The following is an 18,479-nucleotide window of genomic DNA, read 5'->3' as shown; positions in this document are numbered from 1 at the left end:
TAGATTAGAATTAAAACTTTTAAACTAATTATGAAGATCAGATCTTCACCTTGTGTGGGTAGATGATCACCGCAAACTAAAGTTCGTGGTTTAGGATGAAGGTTCGCTTGAAGCCGTTCACGCGTCCGGCCTCTACGGGTATCCACACGAAGCAAAAATCGATCCAAGGCTTCCTTATCTCCCCGGGGTGCTAGCTCCCTTGCAGAGACTTCTTTCAATGGCTGATGTCCTCCCTTTGGATCAACTCTTGATTGTGCTTGGGAGGAGGAAGAAGAAGGATGAAGATCAGAGAAGGATCAAAGCCCCTGCAGCCTTCTTTCTTTTCCCTGCGTTGGAAGGAGGAAAGGAGGAGGAGGAGGCCGCCAAGGCCTTCTTCTTTTTTTCTCCTTGCTTGCAGATGAACCAAGGAAAAAGGGAGAGGGAGGCTCACGGCACAAGGAAGAGGAGAGGAAGAATTGCCTCTAGGGTTTGGCCTTTTGGTCCTTATAAAGGCATATGGAGCTCCTACCTTTTAGGAGCTTCATTATTTTCCTTTTAAGAACCAAGAGGAGGGGCGCACGCCCCTCTTCTTTTCTCTTTGATTTCGGCCAACACCTCTTCCTAACCCTTCATCACGCATGCCCCCACTTGATCTAATCAAGTGGGGCGTGGGGTCTAACCCTAGGTGGTTCAATCCTCTTCTAAAGAGGATTGTCCTAATCTAATTAGGATTTGATTGAACCATGACTCAATTGAACCCTTTAATCCTAATCAAATTAGGAGTCATCATAGTTCATTAGATTAATAATTAATTAGGACTTAAGAAGTTCTAATCCCATTAGGACCTATTTAATTTTAGTCCTAATCCAATTAGGACTCGACTTTGAATCCATAGTCCTAATCCAATTAGGACTTCTAGGAATCCTATTCTAAGTAGAAATTCAAATTGAATTCAAAATCCTAATCTAATTATGATTGTAGGAATCCTACTCCAAGTAGGACTCCCAGCTACTCCAAGTAGGACTTCCGGTCCTAATCCAATTAGGACTCTAGGAATCCTACTCCAAGTAGAAATTGTGTTTAAGTCCAATTAATCAATTCCCATTGTTCCTTCTTCTATTGATTATCAATCGAATTGATTACTCGTGATTCATAATTACTTTTCAACCATCGGATCGGTCAATACCTCTAGTGTGTGTGACCCCATAGGTTCTATTCTGACTGGTAGTGAGATATATTGCGATCTCTATAACAATATTATTGAAAACTCCTTTCAATGGGTTGGAACAGTTCCAACTCAACTCATCAGGGTTTATCGATCATCGAGATATTTCCTGTGAGTCTCACCATCCACCAGTGACACCTAGCAGCATGTAGTGGCTACCCAGCAGAATGAAATGATGAACCTCTAGATGTAGTTATCGTATGATATAGTCCTACTATCGTGGATCCCTACAGGACAGAGGTCATGGACAACTCGTCAAACCCATCGTCTGTCATATATCAAGATTTATTCGACTTAAGCTCGAGAGTGGAAAACTCTTTCTCCACTGTACAATCTGCCCCAGTCGAGGTCTTACGAACTCAGTCTTATAAATCACATAGGATCTCTCCTTATCTACCAAGGTCGATAGATTCCATATAGGTGCATACCCTACTCCTACAGTGAACCTATTGCAGCCAATCTACACTGCATGGACCCGTATGTCTGGAGACCATGTATACGTGCAATCAAACTACAATAACCTCACTGTGAGTAGCCGAAGCACCGCAGGTCAAAGGACCAGTCACACTACTGCAACATCAAGCAAGTCACTGACGAGTGGATAGACATCCAAGTAACTTCTTGTCTTGGTCACGCTCAGTACCCTTGTTCTTAACAAGCACCTGCACTATTACTTCAGTGTCGCCACACTGTGGACTCGAGTCTCGTCCATCCATAAGGAAAGCAATGTGTGCACTGATCGGATCGATCACCGTCCTCATGATGATCCATTGATCAGGAGCATTCAGAAATTAATCACCAATGATGCATGGCTCAAATTCTTAACTCTTAAGAATATGCATCATCATCTTATTAATTCTTGGACGATTCATAAACATATAAACAATATGAATGAAAAAGATACATTTTATTTATTCAATAATAAATAGTCAAGTACAAAATTATGTCCTAGAATTAACAATGTGTCAGCCAGATTGGCTTCTAGGGCATACATCTAACAATGATATGTTCATTACCCCCGTTCTACAATTGATGCACGCATTGGCTGTTGCTAAAAAGGGGCGCCCAGGGATCACGGGGATTTGTTTCTTAGGATTAGGCTCATGTTCCACATCAAGGATGATGAAATCTACTGAAAAATAGAATTTGTCTATCTTGACAAGAACATCTTCAATTATCCCACGTGGTATTTTTACAGATTGATCAGCCAGTTGAAGGGATACCGAGGTTGGTTTTAACTCACCTAACCCAAGTTTCTTATAAACTGAGTAAGGTAAAAGGTTGACACTTGCCCCTAGATCTAAGAGTGCTCGATCAATGAAATTATTTTCTAAGACACAGGAGATGGTGGGAGCACTAGGATCTTTGAATTTCAGAGGGGTGTTGTGTTGGAGAATAGAACTCACTTGCTCAGTTAGAAAAATCTTTTTAGGCACATGTGTCCTAGATTTTCGCTTTTGTGTACAAAGGTCTTTGAGAAATTTGGCATAGGAGGGAACTTGTCTAATAGCATCAAGAAGCGGAAGGTTGATTTTGACTTGTTTGAAAACCGCCATCATCTCTTCTAGTGAAGTTTTCTTTTTGCCAAAGGGAGAGGGTGAATTAAGAGCTTCAGGAAATGGGGCCTTTGGGATGTGAGTTTTGGCAGAAGGTGGACTAGCTGAAGAAGAAGAAGAAGTTTTTAGATTTTCATTTGACACATTTCTATCCTCTTCTTCACCTTCCTTATTGTTATCCTCTCCAATCTTATTGTCTACTACACGTCCACTCCTTAGGATAGTCAAAGCATTGGCTTGTTCATGATGAATTGTATTTAGTTGATTTTCTTGAGCCATGTATTGTCCCCTAGGATTACTAAGTGGTTGGCTTGGAAGCTTTCCTTCCTCTCGCTTGTTCAGTGCATTAGCTAGTTGCCCCATTTGGAATTCTAGCTTGGCGATGGATTGCGTGTGAGAGTGCACTAATTGTGCAATGGTTTCCAAACCTTGAAGGGCGGTTAACACTTTCTCCTCAAAGGTTGTGTTTCTATGGGGTGGAGGAGGAGTGTGTCGAAATTGAGTCGAGGAACAGTAGGGTTGAATATTTTATGGGGTTTGAAAATTCTGAGGGTTTTGAAAATTTTGGAAGTAGGGTTGGGCAGTATTCGAAGCTTGCTGCCTCCAAGAAAAATTTGGATGATTCCACCATCCCGGGTTATATGTATTGGAAAATGGGTCATTACCTGGTCTGGGCTGTGTTTGAGCAGCATTGATGTGTTCCTGCACGAGTTCGGGGAATTGGGGCGCTGAGGGGCACTCATGAATAGGGTGGGATGGGCTAGAACAGATTGTACACACTTATGCTTGGGGAGAGTTAACGAAATGTCCTCCTATCATCAGTCGGTCAATCTTATGGGACAATACATCTACCTTGCTAGATAGGTCCATAGAATGACTTATTTCACAAATGGTCCCTTTTCTTTGGAAACTTGGGGGGTGCTTGACGAGAACAGGAAGCATGGTGGAGAGAATTTTCATTAAGATTTTCAAATAATTGCCATGCTTCATGCTCATTTTGAAGCATGAAAGTCCCCCCGCATGCGGCATCGATCATCTGACGGTTTTGTTCAGTCAATCCGTCATAGAAACATTGCACTAGCTGCCATTTAGGTATTTGATGATGTGGACATTTACGGATTAGGTCCCGAAAGCTCTCCCAAGTTTCATGAAAGTTTTCTCCCTCAGTTTGGGAGAAGCTCGTGATGGCACGTCTAAACTGGTTCGTTCTTGCTATGGGAAAGTATTTTTTAAGAAATTCTTGTTGCATTTGATCCCAAGAATGAATCGAATTGGCTTCTAAAGAATTTAGCCATTGCTTGGCTCTATCTTTAAGGGAGAAGAAAAATAATCTAAGTTTCAGAGCATCATCAGTGAAGTTCTAAATCTTGACAGTGGTGCATATCTCAAGAAATTCATCTAAGTATTTATATGGGTCTTCGCTGGTGAGCCCATAAAAAGATGGGAGCATTTGGATCACACTAGACTTTATTTCATATTGTACCGCTGCTACTTCAGGTAATCGAATGCAAGATGGGGAAGTGTAAATGGTGGGAGTAAAGTACTCCCTCAGGAGTTTGGGTTGTTCTTCAGCCATCTTAGGAGATGGGGATGATTCTAATGTTCTGATCTCAGCTCGAATATTCCTAAGGGTCCGTTCTATTTCAGGATCAAAAGGTAATAGGTCACGTACTCTAGAACGACTCCCTTGCATACACTAGTACTTGATCAATCAAGCATGCAATAAAAGAAAAACACATCAATTCTTGTGATAGCTCCTAACCGGTTTGAAGAGGGCACCTAAGCCTCCAATCCGGTCTAATGAACCGAGTTGACCAGGTAAGCTCCCAGGTAAGTGGAGGGGTCACGATGTTAGGATCTATCACATGCCGCTGAAAATTCAAAAATTTTTAGATATGCAGCGGAAAGACCTGTGCATATCCCGTTCATCGCATTAACGTATTTTAAAACCTTTTGTAGATAGATCAGGATTAAATTATTATTAAATTATTTTAAAATCATGATTAAGAAGATCAGATCTTCACCTTGTGTGGGTTAGTGGTCTCCGCAAATCTGATTTACGTGGTATTTGATGAGGGTTCAGTGGAAGCCGCACACGCGTCTGGCCTCAACAGGTATCCACACGAAGTTATGAGTCGATCGAAGCCTTTGGATCTCCCCGGGGTGCTGATAGTCAACTTTAAAGACCACGCAATAGCACGTATCTGGTAGGATAGTGATTACGGGTATCGATCCACAGGAATTGGGGTACAGTTATTTTTCTTAAAAATAAAAATATTTAAAAGGAAGAGTTTGTGAAGAAAATTAAACTAAGGAATTTAATAAAAAATGTAATTAAAATATTATCAGTTTGAGGGAACCTAGGGCAAGGAATTCACCACTAACATCGGAACAAGAATTAATTGTATTTTAATTTATTCTTGGATTAACATGCAAATTGACTACAAGCCTAATAAGCATTTAAATAGAAATTCATAAAAGTAATTTAGAAATAATCCATCTTCAGTTGGCATGAAATGTCTACCCTAAACTAATGTGGCAGGACACCGCATCTTCCCTAAGCATGGACTATCTTATATTTACTTAGTGATCATGAAGAACAGTTGTATAAACGTCATACTTAAAATCACATAAATTAAATATGAGATGAAATAAAATATTCATTAGGAGCAAAATAAAGTTTATACAACTCCAAGAATAAAAATAAAACAAATACAAAACCCTTGGCCCTTTGTTAGGGCTGCATCCGGCCCTAGAGAAGAGCTTAGGCTTCCATGCAATGGTGGACGGCAGTAGCAGCACAGCAGCGGGCTCCCATCATGGCTACCTCCATCTCTTCGACGTCTCCTTCCGGTGTAGCTTCCACTGAAAACGGCTCCCTCTCAGCTCTTCTGGGAAATCATTCCCAGAATACCCAAAAATAATCTCTCTCTTGACTTCATGGGATTCGGCTTACTCCAAGCTTGATGGGGGAAGAAGAATGGAACGGAAGAGAAGAATGAATGAATCCTCTGTTCATGCTTGACCCCTTTTATAGGCTGCCCACCTCCATCTCTCCTCCTCCCTATTTCACTTTGAGATAAGGATAGATTGAAGTGGGATAAAGCTACAAGATCTCTGCTTAATCTGCGTTGTAGATACTGGCTCTGGTCCCGATCACTTGAACAACCTGTGAGGATAAGCTCAGATTTTGTTTTCTTGTAACAGGGGATCCGACAAAGATGAGTTGGCTGGGAGCTTATCCACCGAGAAGAACGCAGGGGAATTTGTTCTTTGGATGGTTGATTGCAAACGAGAGGATGATGCTAGAAGAATCAGGATGCTGAGAACGGATAAACTCTTCCGTGATGCTTGATTCGGCTGATACAGAGGATGGTGTGGATTTGTAAACGGGATAAGATTTGTTCCGCTGGGAACAGAGGAGCTGGAAGCTGATCCTGTGAACGGAAGAAAGCTTGGGTTGTTCTTGGAAGCTGATCCTGATGTCGCTAGGCTCATGCGGACGGGAGGGAGGACACGTGGAGGATGAACGCAGAGATTTGCTAGGAGGAAGTCACGGTTGCTGGGATTTCGTGGAAGGAGGGAACGGCCGGAACGCGTTGTGAACGTGATGTAAACGCAGTGGATAAGCTTGGACACGGTTGGGAACAGGGGAGGTGATTCGAAGGTGGATGATGGTCCGGAAAACGTTGGGTTGTTGTTCACGGCTGAGATGAACTCTGAACAGGGGAGCTGGGGAGTTTGGAAGTGCTGCCGTTGGCTGGATAAGGATGCAAGGCTTGGTTTTTGTTCATGGGATACGGGAGGAGATGGGATCTGTTTCAACAGAGGGGAAAACCGTGGTTGTTGTGAACGGCTGATGCTCTGTTCCAAAGGAAGAAGAGATCGGAAGCTGGGAGGAGTTGATTGGGAGATTTGGGTTGCTACGGGATGAGGATGATAGATTCGGCTGGGAGCAGGGGATAAGGAGAAAGAGCTCTCCCGTGATGCTCGGGAAGACTGGCTTGGGCGTATGTGGAAGAAGTTGAAGCGGAGATAAGCTGTTGGGAGGAAATGACCCGTGGTAACTTGGATGCAAGATGAATGGCTGAGATGGGATAAGGCTTTGGGATCCGTGCAATTAAGATGGTATGCTTTGAGATCTGGGAGACAAATAATTGAAGGGATTTTATTGTTTTTGAGATTAAAATAGGAGAATTGGATCATGTGGAAAAAGAGTTGGAACGAGTGGAAAGAAATTTAGGTGAACGTGTGAAGAGTCAGGAATTAATGGGAAGCACTGGGTTTCGGAGAAGAGTTCTTGGAGTCGACTCTGGAGGATGTAAAATTGTGAAATGATGCAGTGTAGTTTTAGGTTTTACCTAATTAAGCGTGACTTGACCTGCATACATTAAGCTCAATCAATAAGTAAAACTCGAATTACCTTTAATAATTTATTAAAATGCAATGATGAAGATAACACAATTTTTTAATTGAATTTACAAAATATGTGAATTAAAATAATGATAAGTGCTAGGAATAAAATATTAGTTTATGCATTATTTAGCACTTATCACACCCCCAACCTACATTTTGCTAGTCCTCGAGCAAAATAACAACTAACTCACTTTCGCAGGAATCGCAATTGCATTTACCATATGCAATAAGGCTTTAAACCCCTAGGGGATTGCTAGCATAGTTGTTTTTCTTTTCATTTTTTTAAAAAAAAACTCTTTAATATATATATATACATATATATCTAAAATAAAATAAAAAATATTTTCTATTTTTTGTTACTTTCCTTATCTCCTTTTTTCTCTTTTACTAATTTTTGATTTTTTTTTCTTTTGGTATTATTTGATCAGGAATCGAAGAGGAAGTCTTGTTAGATGTATGCCCTAGAAGCCAATTTTGGCTGACACATTATTAATTCTAGAGACATAATTTTGTACTTGACTATTTATTATTGAATAAATAAAGGCATCTTTCTATTCATATTATTTATGTGTCTATGAATCGTCCAAGAATTAATAAGATGATGATGCGTATTCTTAAGAGTTAAGAATTTGAGCCATGCATCATTGGTGATTAATTTCTGAATGCTCCTGATCAATGGATCATCACAAGGACGGTGATCGATCCGATCAGTGCACACATTGCTTTCCTTATGGATGGACGACACTCGAGTCCACAGTGTGGCGACACTGAAGTAATAGTGCAGGTGCTTGTTAGAGAATAAGGGTACTGAGCGTGACCAACACAAGAAGTCACTTGGATGTCTATCCACTCGTCAGTGACTTGCTTGATGTCGCAGTAGTGGGACTAGTCCTTTGACCTGCGATGCTTCGGCTACTCACAGTGAGGTTATTGTAGTTTGACTGCACAAATACATGGTCTCTAGCCATATGGGTCCATGCAGTGTAGATTGGCTGCAGTAGGTTCACTGTAGGAGTAGGGTATGCATCTACAAGGAATCTATCGACCTTGATAGAAAAGAAGAGATCCTATGTGATTTATAAGACTGAGTTCGTAAGACCTCGACCGGGGCAGATTGCATAGTGAAGAAAGAGTTTTCCACTCTCGAACTTAAGTCGAATAAATCTTGACATATGACAGACGAAGGGGTTTGACGAGTTATCCATGACCTCCGTCCTGTAGGGATCCACGATAGAAGGACTGTATCACATGATAACTGCACCTAGAAGTTCATCATTCTATTCTGCTGGGTAGCCACTACATGCTGCTAGGTGTCATTAGTGGATGGTGGGACTTATTGGGATTATCTTGATGATCGATAAACCCTAATGAGTAGAGTTGGAATCGTTCCGACCCATTGAAAGGAGTTTTCAATGATATTGTGATAGAGATCACAATATATCTCACTACCAGTCAGAGTAGAACCTATGGGGTCACACACACTAGAGGCATTGACCGATCCGATGGTTGAATCGTGATTAGGAATCACAAGTAATCAATTCGATTGATAATAAGTTGAAGAAGGAACAAAGGGAATTGATTAATTGGACTTAAAACAAGAGTCCTACTTGGAGTAGGATTCGTAGAGTCCTAATTGGATTAGGACTAGGAATCCTACTTGGACTGGAATTCCTACTTGGACTGGGAATCCGATTTGGAGTAGGACTAGGATTCCTACTTGGAGTAGGATTCCTATAATCCTAATTAGATTAGGAGTTTTGAATTAAATTTGGATTCCTACTTGGAGTAGGATTCCTAGAGTCCTAATCGGATTAGGACTTCGAATTCAAATTAGAGTCCTAATTGGATTAGGACTAGAATTAAACAAGTCCTAATTGGATTAGGATTTCTTAAGTCCCAATTAATTATTAATCCAATGAATCAAGATGACTCCTAATTAGATTAGGATTGAAGAGTTCAATTGAGTCATGGTTCATTCAAGTTCTAATTGGATTAGGACTAGCATAGATTGAACCTGTTGCCCAAGGTGACAAGGCAAGAGGGGGGGGTGAATTGGTTTCTCTTTATTTTTGCTATCTTACTTATGTCAATTGATGAGTTAATGGAATATAACAAAGTACAATACAAACACACAAGAAGTATAGTGGTTCGGTGCTCTCCTAAGCACCTACGTCCACTCCCCAAGCTACCCCTTGGGAATTCACTATAATCCCGCGGATTACAGTTGGATTGTTTTCCGGGCTTACAATCCAAAAACCTTTACACTTTGGTTTTTCGGGATCACCAAAAACCTATGTTGGTTTTACGGGCTCACCAACGAACCTATGTTGGTTTTCCGGGCTCACCAACGAACCTTTACAATTGGTTTTACGGGTTCACCAATAAACCTACACCGTTGGTTTTGCGGGCTTACCAACAAACCTTTACAAGGTGATTAATAAAAGAAGTAAGAAGATTTAAGCTCCTAGATGAGCAAATATAACAATTATAATCTACAAAGAAGAGTTTAGAGAATAATTATCACTTGATGAGACTTCTCTCTTCTTTGTCAAGGATGCTTCACTCTTCAAGGGTGGATGGAGCTCTTAATGACTCTTGGAATCTGCTCAACCACTTTCTTTTGACTCTTGAATGAAGCACTTGGATGTAGAAGATTAGGGCACTTGTCTTTCTTGTGTACTCTTTGATATTTTGCAAAAGAATATTTTCTTTGATGAATAGAGCCACTTTAAATAGTTTCCTTCATCCATTGGACAAGCCCCAATGGTTAGAATTCAAAAACTAGCCGTTACTCACTGTTGGAAGGTCAAAAAGTACTTCTGCAGAACTAGCCGTTATGTTTCTGCCCGTGCTTGGGTCGACTCAACTTTTACTGGGGTCGACCCAACTTTCACTTGGGTCGACTCAACCTTTTCTTGGGTCGACCCTCTCAGAACCACAGAACCTTGCATTTCATCCTTCCTTCACTTGGGTCGACTCAACATCTTTTTGGGTCGACTCAAGGTTCAGTTGGGTCGACTCAACTTCCACTTGGGTCGACCCCTCTCAGGGTTTCCAGAGAACCTATTTTGAATGTCATTGCCTTTGGGTCGACCCTCTCAGTGTTTGGGTCGACTCAAGTTTGGGTCGACTCAACTTCCTCTTGGGTCGACCCTCTCAGTGTTTCCAGAGAACTGTTTTCTTGAGGCTTGAGAGACTTGAGGTTTGGGTCGACTCATCCTTTCCTTGGGTCGACCCAACTACTGTTCATCCGTGCCATTTTGCAGAAGTGTGCCAGATGCTTTCTTGATGTGCCGGGGTCGACCCAATCAACCTTGGGGTCGACTCAATCCACACTTTGCTGCAACTTAAGGTTAGATTCATCCATATAAACAATGAAATGCATCTTTATCTTATTATACGAATGTACTGAGAGTAACAGACTTATAAATGATGTATCGAATTAACTTGTAACATACTCTTGATTATTGTATTAATCATCAAAATACCACTATCATCCTCAATCTCCCCCTTTTTGATGATTACAAAATATAGAGTATGAGCCTATTGATACTTATCTTAAATTAGTTTTAAAAGGGCTCAAGTTGCTGAATTTCAGCTTTCCAAATTTGAGAGTGAAGTCTCCCCCTATTTCATCCAAATGTTTCCAATTTGACCTTTTGAATTACTCCCCCTTTCTTTTATATTTCATTAAAGATGAAACTTCAAAAATTTGAGATAAAGCATGAGTTTCAGGTTATGTATCGAGGTGTGAAAGGTATGTGCCAAATTCTGAAATTCTATGTGCCAAATTCTGAAATTCAATATAAATTTTAGATTTGATCATTTTCATTGTTACAAATTGCTCCTCCTTAAATGTATATGCTTTCCTATTATAATTTTCAACTTGTTTGTCAACTTATTTCTCTTTTCTTGCTCAACTTATTTCTCTTTCCTTGCTTCTCCCCCTTTTTATTATCATCAAATAGGTGCATGGGAATAGACACAATAATTAACAAACATTTCAGCTTCATTGATCCAAATGGAACATTGTAGTACAATAATGCCAAAACAAAAACAATTACAATGTTCCTCAATCAAAGTTCAAAGTACATGATCAACACAAAATACATATGAGAACTAGATACATATCCTAGGCTCTAATCAGAAATGCTAATATCAGCCTAGGGGGTATCTAATGGCTGTGATCTAGTCCTCATCCTCCTAGCATAAGTGGCGAGGGAAGGTCGAGCCTGATGGGACTGAGTCTGGCGTGGAGCTCGGTGAGCTGGATGACTCTGTGCCAAAATCTCTGACTCAGCTGCCTGTGGCACAGATGGTCCATGAACCTCTCTCTCTCCGTAGAGCTCCTATCTGCTCTCTAAGATCACTGATCTCAGCAGTCATGATATCTAGTCTGCTCATCAGCCCATCAGTGATAGTCCTCGCCTGAGCTGACATAAGCTCAGTCATCCTACTCCAAAACTCATCTGTGTCTCCCGCAGGAACAGATGACGAAGGTCCAGCCTCTGAAGGTGCAGTAGGATGATCCGTATGCTCCTCATCCTCAGAGATAGGGTCTCCAATATCTGGTGCATCACCCTCTGGTGCATCACCCTGAATCCCTGCTCCAGCACGTACCCACTGCCTGTTCACCTTCTCATAGCCCATGCGAACAAGGGATCGTGCAGTGTATGTGTCAGTGAAAAGTAGATGCCTGGAGATCTCTCCCTCTACAGATATATCGTGCTGTCGGAAGATCAAGGTGAGTATCATACCATAAGGCAGGGAGACTCTGGAGTTGCATATCACCTTCCTCATCTGCCTCAGTATCATAGCCGGGAGATTCAGGGGAATGCCCTGAATAATGTGCTCCATAACAACCAGATCTCGCTCAGAGATGAGATCAAATCTCCCGCTCTTCGGAAACAAAATCCGACCAATGAAGTTGTGCAACAACCTGATTTCCGCTGAAAGAGAGCTTGCTATTACATTTTCTGAGTAGTCGAAGTCTTCATTCTCAAGAATCAACTGCAAGGCTCTCAATTTGTTTTCTGGCTTTTCTGGAGTTGCTCCTTCGCAGGGGAGATGAAGCAACTCACTCAAACTTTCTTCGGAGACTCTAACCCTTACTCCGCGAACTTCAGATATAAGCCCTCACATTCCAGTTTTGAGGAAGGCATAGAACTCACGGACTAATCCCGAGTAGATCACCACATCTAGGGAGCAAAGATACTCCCATCCTTGCCTTCGGATCCATTCCCCCAAACGGAACCCTTCTTGATCCAAAAACTCGAAATGGATCCTTCTCCCCATTGTAACCGGTCTCCCCGCAAATTTTGCAAGTTGTACTGAACGGGAGGGAGGAGGAGGTGGCTCTACACGTGTCTCACCTTGTGGAGACACTGTAGATGGCTCTGTAGCATCCCTATCCGCACGTGTGATCCGTGAAACTCTCCCAGATCGCTTGGCTACGGCTCTCTTGGGTCCCATTTCTCCAAGATCTTGATGTAATCTACTGTTTGGAGATGATTGGAGGAGATTTGAGAGTAGGGAATAGGATTTTCGGAAGAGGACGAAGTGAAAACAGTGCCCTAGATAGCTCACGGGTCCCCCTTTTAACAGTGGGGTCCCGACGTTGGGTCGACCCTAGATTTTTCTTGGGTCGACTCAACGTTGGGTCGACCCTATTCTGGGTTGGGTCGACCCAAGTTCAGAAATTTTTCTTTCTCTTCCTTTTTCCTTTTAAAAATTTTTCTTGCTTCCAATCCTTACAAATTCTTACTGGGACAATGATACATGAGTAAGGAATCTATAGATGACAAGTTTGACTCATGTTTCATGGGTTTTTAGAAATGGGAGGAGTGTATCATGAGACTGCTTGCTCCCTTTTATATCTCTTCAATAAAAAGGATCACATATGCCTAATTCCCTCCTAAGCGTGCAAAATCTATCTTCACTCAAGGGTTTTGTGAATATGTCAGCTAATTGTTTCTCAGTACATACATGCTCAATACATATGTTTCCATTTTGCACATGATCTCTAATAAAATGATATCTTATTTCAATGTGTTTGGCTTTAGAATGCTGAACCGGATTTTTAGTAAGGTTGATGGCACTAGTATTATCACACTTTATAGGAATGTTATCTAGCTTAACTCCATAGTCCTCTAGTTGTTGCTTAAGCCATAGTACTTGAGCACAACAACTGCCGGCAGCTATATATTCAGCTTCAGCTGTCGACAGTGCCACTGAATTCTGCTTTTTGCTAAACCATGATACTAAGTTATTTCCTAAAAATTGACATGTTCCACTAGTGCTCTTCCTATCTAATTGCATCCAGCAAAATCAGCATCTGAGTAGGCAAGCAAATCTAGACAGGAGTCTCTCGAGTACCATAATCCTATGTTTGTAGTTCCTCTTAAATATCTAAGGATTCTTTTAACAGCACTTAAATGTGACTCCTTAGGATCTGATTGGTATCTAGCACATATTCCTACACTAAACACGATGTCTGGTATACTAGCAGTAAGGTAGAGCAAGGATCCAATTAATCCTCTATAAAGCTTAATATCAATACTCTTTCCTTTCTCATCTTTGTCAAGCTTACTAGTAGGATTCATTGGAGTGCCTACTCCCTTGTGATTTTCATTCCCAAACTTCTTTAGTATTTTCTTTGTTATACTTAGTTTGATGAATGAAGATACCTTCTTTAGTTTGTTTGATTTGTAATCCTAGAAAGAAACTTAGTTCTCCCATCAAACTCATCTCGAATTCTCCGTGCATTAAATCAGTAAACTCTTTGCAAAGATTATCATTTGTGGCACCAAAGATTATGTCATCTACATATATTTGTACCACTAGCAGATTTTCGTCCTTTCTTTTGAGAAAAAGTATTTTATCTACATTTCCTCTACTGAAGTCATTATTTAGTAGAAATTTGCTTAATCGATCATACCAAGCCCTAGGTGCTTGCTTCAATCCATATAATGCCTTATGTAGTCTAAACACATGATTTGGCAATTCATGATTCTCAAAACCAGGAGGTTGCTCTACATATACTTCTTCCTCTATAAAACCGTTTAAGAATGCACTTTTTACATCCATTTGATATAATTTGAAATCCATGAAATATGCAAAAGCTAGAAGTAATCTAATAGCCTCTAATCTAGCTACAGGAGCAAATGTTTCATCAAAATCTATCCCTTCTTCTTGATTGTATCCCTTAGCTACAAGTCTAGCTTTATTTTTTATAACTAACCCATTTTCATCTAATTCATTTCTAAAGATCTATTTTGTTCCAATTACAGAGTTATGCTTTGGTCTTTCAGTTAATGTCCATACATTACTTCTTTTGAATTGATTTAATTCTTCTTGCATAGCATTTATCTAATTGGTATCTTTTTCAGCTTCTTCATAAGTCTTAGGTTCTAACTGTGAAACAAAAGCAAGATAATCATTAAATTTCTAAGAGAGGATCGAGTTCTTACCCCTTGAGATGGATCACCAATGATTAAGTCTTTAGGGTGTCCATATGCATACCTCCATTCCTTTGGCAAGTCTTGAGATTGTGGTGGCACGCAATCATTTTCCTTATCTTGAATTGGCACGTCATCAAGATTTAACTTTCAAAGTTAATAATTCCTGCATCATCATCAAGAATATTTTCTTTCCTAGCAGACTCACTATCAGACTCATCAAATATGATATTAACTGACTCTTCGACTACAAGAGTTCTTTTATTGAACACTCTGTATGCCCTGCTAGATGTGGAGTATCCTAAGAAGATACCTTCATCTGACTTGGCATCAAATTTACTTAGATCCTCCTTGCCATTGTTTAAAATGAAACATCTACATCCAAATACTCTAAGATATTTAGCGGTTGGTTTCTTATTCTTCCAAAGTTCATAAGGAGTTTTCTTGGTTATAGGTCATATTAAAACCTGATTTAGAATATGGCAAGCAGTGCTTATAGCTTCAGCCCAAAAGTACTTTGGAAGATTTGACTTGCACAACATCGTGCGTGCCATTTCTGCCAAGGTCCTGTTTTTCCTTTCAACAACCCCATTTTGTTGAGGCATTCTAGGTGCTGAAAATTGATGTGAGATACCGTTTTCATTACAAAATTCTTCAAAGTGTTGATTTTCAAATTCAGTTCCGATGATCACTTCGAATTGCTATTAAGGTGAGCTTCTTTTCATTTATGATATAATTATAATGTTCAAGAATGCTAAAAATGCTTCATTCTTATGTGCCAAAAATGAAACCCATGTATATCTTGAAAAATCATCTACTATAACTAGTCCATACTTCTTCCCTCCTAGACTCGCAGTTCTAGTGGGTCCAAATAGATCCATATGTATGAGTTCAAAAGGCCTAGTTGTTGATACTATATTCTTTGATTGAAGGATGATTTTGTTTGTTTTCCTAATGAGCATGGTCCACAAATTTTGTCCTTTTCAAAGATCAATTTTGGCACATCTTTTATTAATTCCTTCTTGACTAGTTTTGATATTAATTCCATACTAGCATGTCCTAGTCTACGATGCCAAAGCCAACTTGTTTCATTTTTCTTTTCTTCATTAGTAATTAAACATAATCCATTTTTCTTGCCTAATTAATTGAAGATCTACCATGTAAATATTTCTTTGCCTTTGTCCTATAAGTACAATGCTATTATCTTTAGGATTTGTGATTATGCATACTGATGCTTCAAATGTGACTTTAAACCCTTTATCACAAAATTGACTTATGCTAAGTAGGTTATGTTTCAAACCATTAACTAATAAGACATTTTCTATGAAGGTAGATGGAGTAATGAAAATTTTATCCTTTCCAATGATATACCCTTTTCCATTGTCTCCATAGGTTACTACTCCACCCTTTTTAGATTCCAAGGTGACAAATTGGTCTACGTCACCGGTCATGTGTCTTGAACAGCCGCTATCTAGATACCATCGTTTATCCACTTTATTAGCTGCAAGACACCCCTGCAATCAAGATCAAGAATGAGCTTTAGGTACCCAAACTATGTTGGGTCCTTTAGGGTTAGTACTTGATGTTCCTTTTGGAACCCAAACTTTCTTGAATTTAAGCTTATGATTATTACTCAATTTGTTTTGGCTGGACTTTCTATAGTTACATTCATATGCTTTATGTCCTAATTTATTGCAGCAATGACAAGTAATATTTTCATTTTTAGCTTTTACAAAAAATGTTCTTTAAGTATTTTTGTTTCCTATTTGTTTTATATCCTAATCCAGCCTTATCATATACAGCTTTTTGACTATCAAGAATCATATTTAATTTGGTTGAACTAAGTGTAAAACTTATCTACTAAGGATTTATATTTTTCAGCATCTTCTTTTAACTTGACATTTTCAGCAATTAGATTCTTGGTTTCATTTGTGAGTTTCCTACCGTAATGTTTCATAGTTATGAGATAGTTTCAACTTATCTTTGATAAGAGATTGATTTTCTTCTTTTTAGAACTTATTTTTATGATTAGTTTTTTATGTTCTTCCATGAGTTTCTAAAAATGCATCATGTAATCATCAACAGTAAAATCACATTCAAGTTCAGAATCTACCTCATCGTCATTGGCCATATGGCATATTTGGGCCGTCTCTTGATGATCTTCCTCTTCCGAACTTGACTCCTCACTTTCACTCCATTCAAACCATGAAGTTCTTCTTTTTAAGTTTTCTTGCCATCCACTTTAATTCCGGGCAATCTATCTTATAATGTCCGGGCTTGTTACACTCATAACAAATAGGTGTTTCTTTTTCCTTTTCTTTGTCCTTACCCTTTTCTTTGCTTGAGCTACCTTTGAAGAAGGGTTTCTTTTTATGAAATCTCTTCTTACCTCTCATAAATTTTCTGAATTTTCTTCCAAGCATAGCCATTCCTTCTTCATCAAATTCATCATCATCATCAGATTCTTCCGACTCAGTTTCTTGTTTTGGAGTGGTAGACTTTAGGGCAATGGTCTTTCTTCTCTTGACCTCATCTTCTGAATTTTGCCTCATGGTCAACTCATGGGTCATGAGTGTTAGATGTATGCCCTAGAAGCCAATCTGGCTGACACATTGTTAATTCTAGGGACATAATTTTGTACTTGACTATTTATTATTGAATAAATAAAAGGCATCTTTTCATTCATATTATTTATGTGTCTATGAATCGTCCAAAAAATTAATAAGATGATGATGCATATTCTCAAGAGTTGAGAATTTGAGCCATGTATCATTGGTGATTAATTTCTAAATGCTCCTAATCAATGGGATCATCACGAGGACGGTGATCGATCCGATCAGTGCACAGATCACTTTCCTTCTGGATGGACGAGACTTGAGTCCACAGTGTAGCGGACACTGAAGTGATAGTGCAGGTGCTTGTTAGAGAACAAGGGTACTGAGCGTGACCAAGACAAGAAAGTCACTTGGATGTCTATCCACTCGTCAGTGACTTGCTTGATGTTGCAGTAGTATGACTGGTCCTTTGACCTGCGGTGCTTCAGCTACTCACAGTGAGGTTATTGTAGTTTGACTGCACGTATACATGGTCTCTAGTCATATGGGTCCTTGTAGTGTAGATTGGCTGCAGTAAGTTCACTGTAGGAGTAGGGTATGCACTTACATGGAATCTATCGACCTTGATAGAAGAGGAGTGATCCTATGTGATTTGTTAGACTGAGTTCTAAGACCTTGGCCAGGGCAGTAATATAAAGTGGAGAAAGAGTTTTCCACTATCGAACTCGAGTCGAATAAATCTTGACATATGACAGACGAAGGGGTTTGACGAGTTATCCATGACCTCCGTCCTGTAGGGATCCACGATAGTAGGACTGTATCACACGATAACTGCACCTAGAGGTTCATCATTCTATTCTACTAGGTAGCCACTACATACTGCTAGGTGTCACTGGTGGATGGTGGAACTCACAGAGATTATCTCGATGATCGATAAACCCTAAAGAGTAGAGTTGGAATCGTTCCAATCCATTGAAAGGAGTTTTCAATGATATTGTGATAGAGATCATAATATATCTCACTACCAGTCAGAGTAGAAACCTATGGGGTCACACACACTAGAAGTATTGACCGATCCGATGGTTGAATCGTGATTAGAAATCACAAGTAATCAATTCGATTGATATTCAGTTGAAGAAGGAACAAAGGGAATTAATTAATTGGACTTAAACACAAATCTTACTTCGAGTAGGATTCCTAGAGTCCTAATTGGATTAGGACTGGGAATCCTAGTTGGAGTAGGACTGGGATTCCTACTTGAAATAGAATTCCTACAATCCTAATTAGATTA

At 39.8% G+C, this 18,479-nt stretch overlaps 1 non-coding gene across 1 annotated transcript; it reads left to right on the top strand.

The window, feature by feature from the left end:
• The first annotated feature begins 3,854 nt into the window (after positions 1–3,854).
• LOC120108898 lies at positions 3,855–3,960 on the top strand. Its single transcript, XR_005510033.1, has one exon. It is a non-coding gene; the product is annotated as a small nucleolar RNA R71 (small nucleolar RNA).
• The last annotated feature ends 14,519 nt before the right edge of the window (positions 3,961–18,479 follow it).

The sequence above is a fragment of the Phoenix dactylifera genome, unplaced genomic scaffold, assembly GCF_009389715.1.
Source record: "Phoenix dactylifera cultivar Barhee BC4 unplaced genomic scaffold, palm_55x_up_171113_PBpolish2nd_filt_p 001624F, whole genome shotgun sequence".
In the NCBI taxonomy this organism is placed as follows: domain Eukaryota; kingdom Viridiplantae; phylum Streptophyta; class Magnoliopsida; order Arecales; family Arecaceae; genus Phoenix; species Phoenix dactylifera.
The sequence above is the reverse complement of the archived record's forward strand: the minus strand, read 5'-3'. Positions and strand labels throughout refer to the sequence as shown.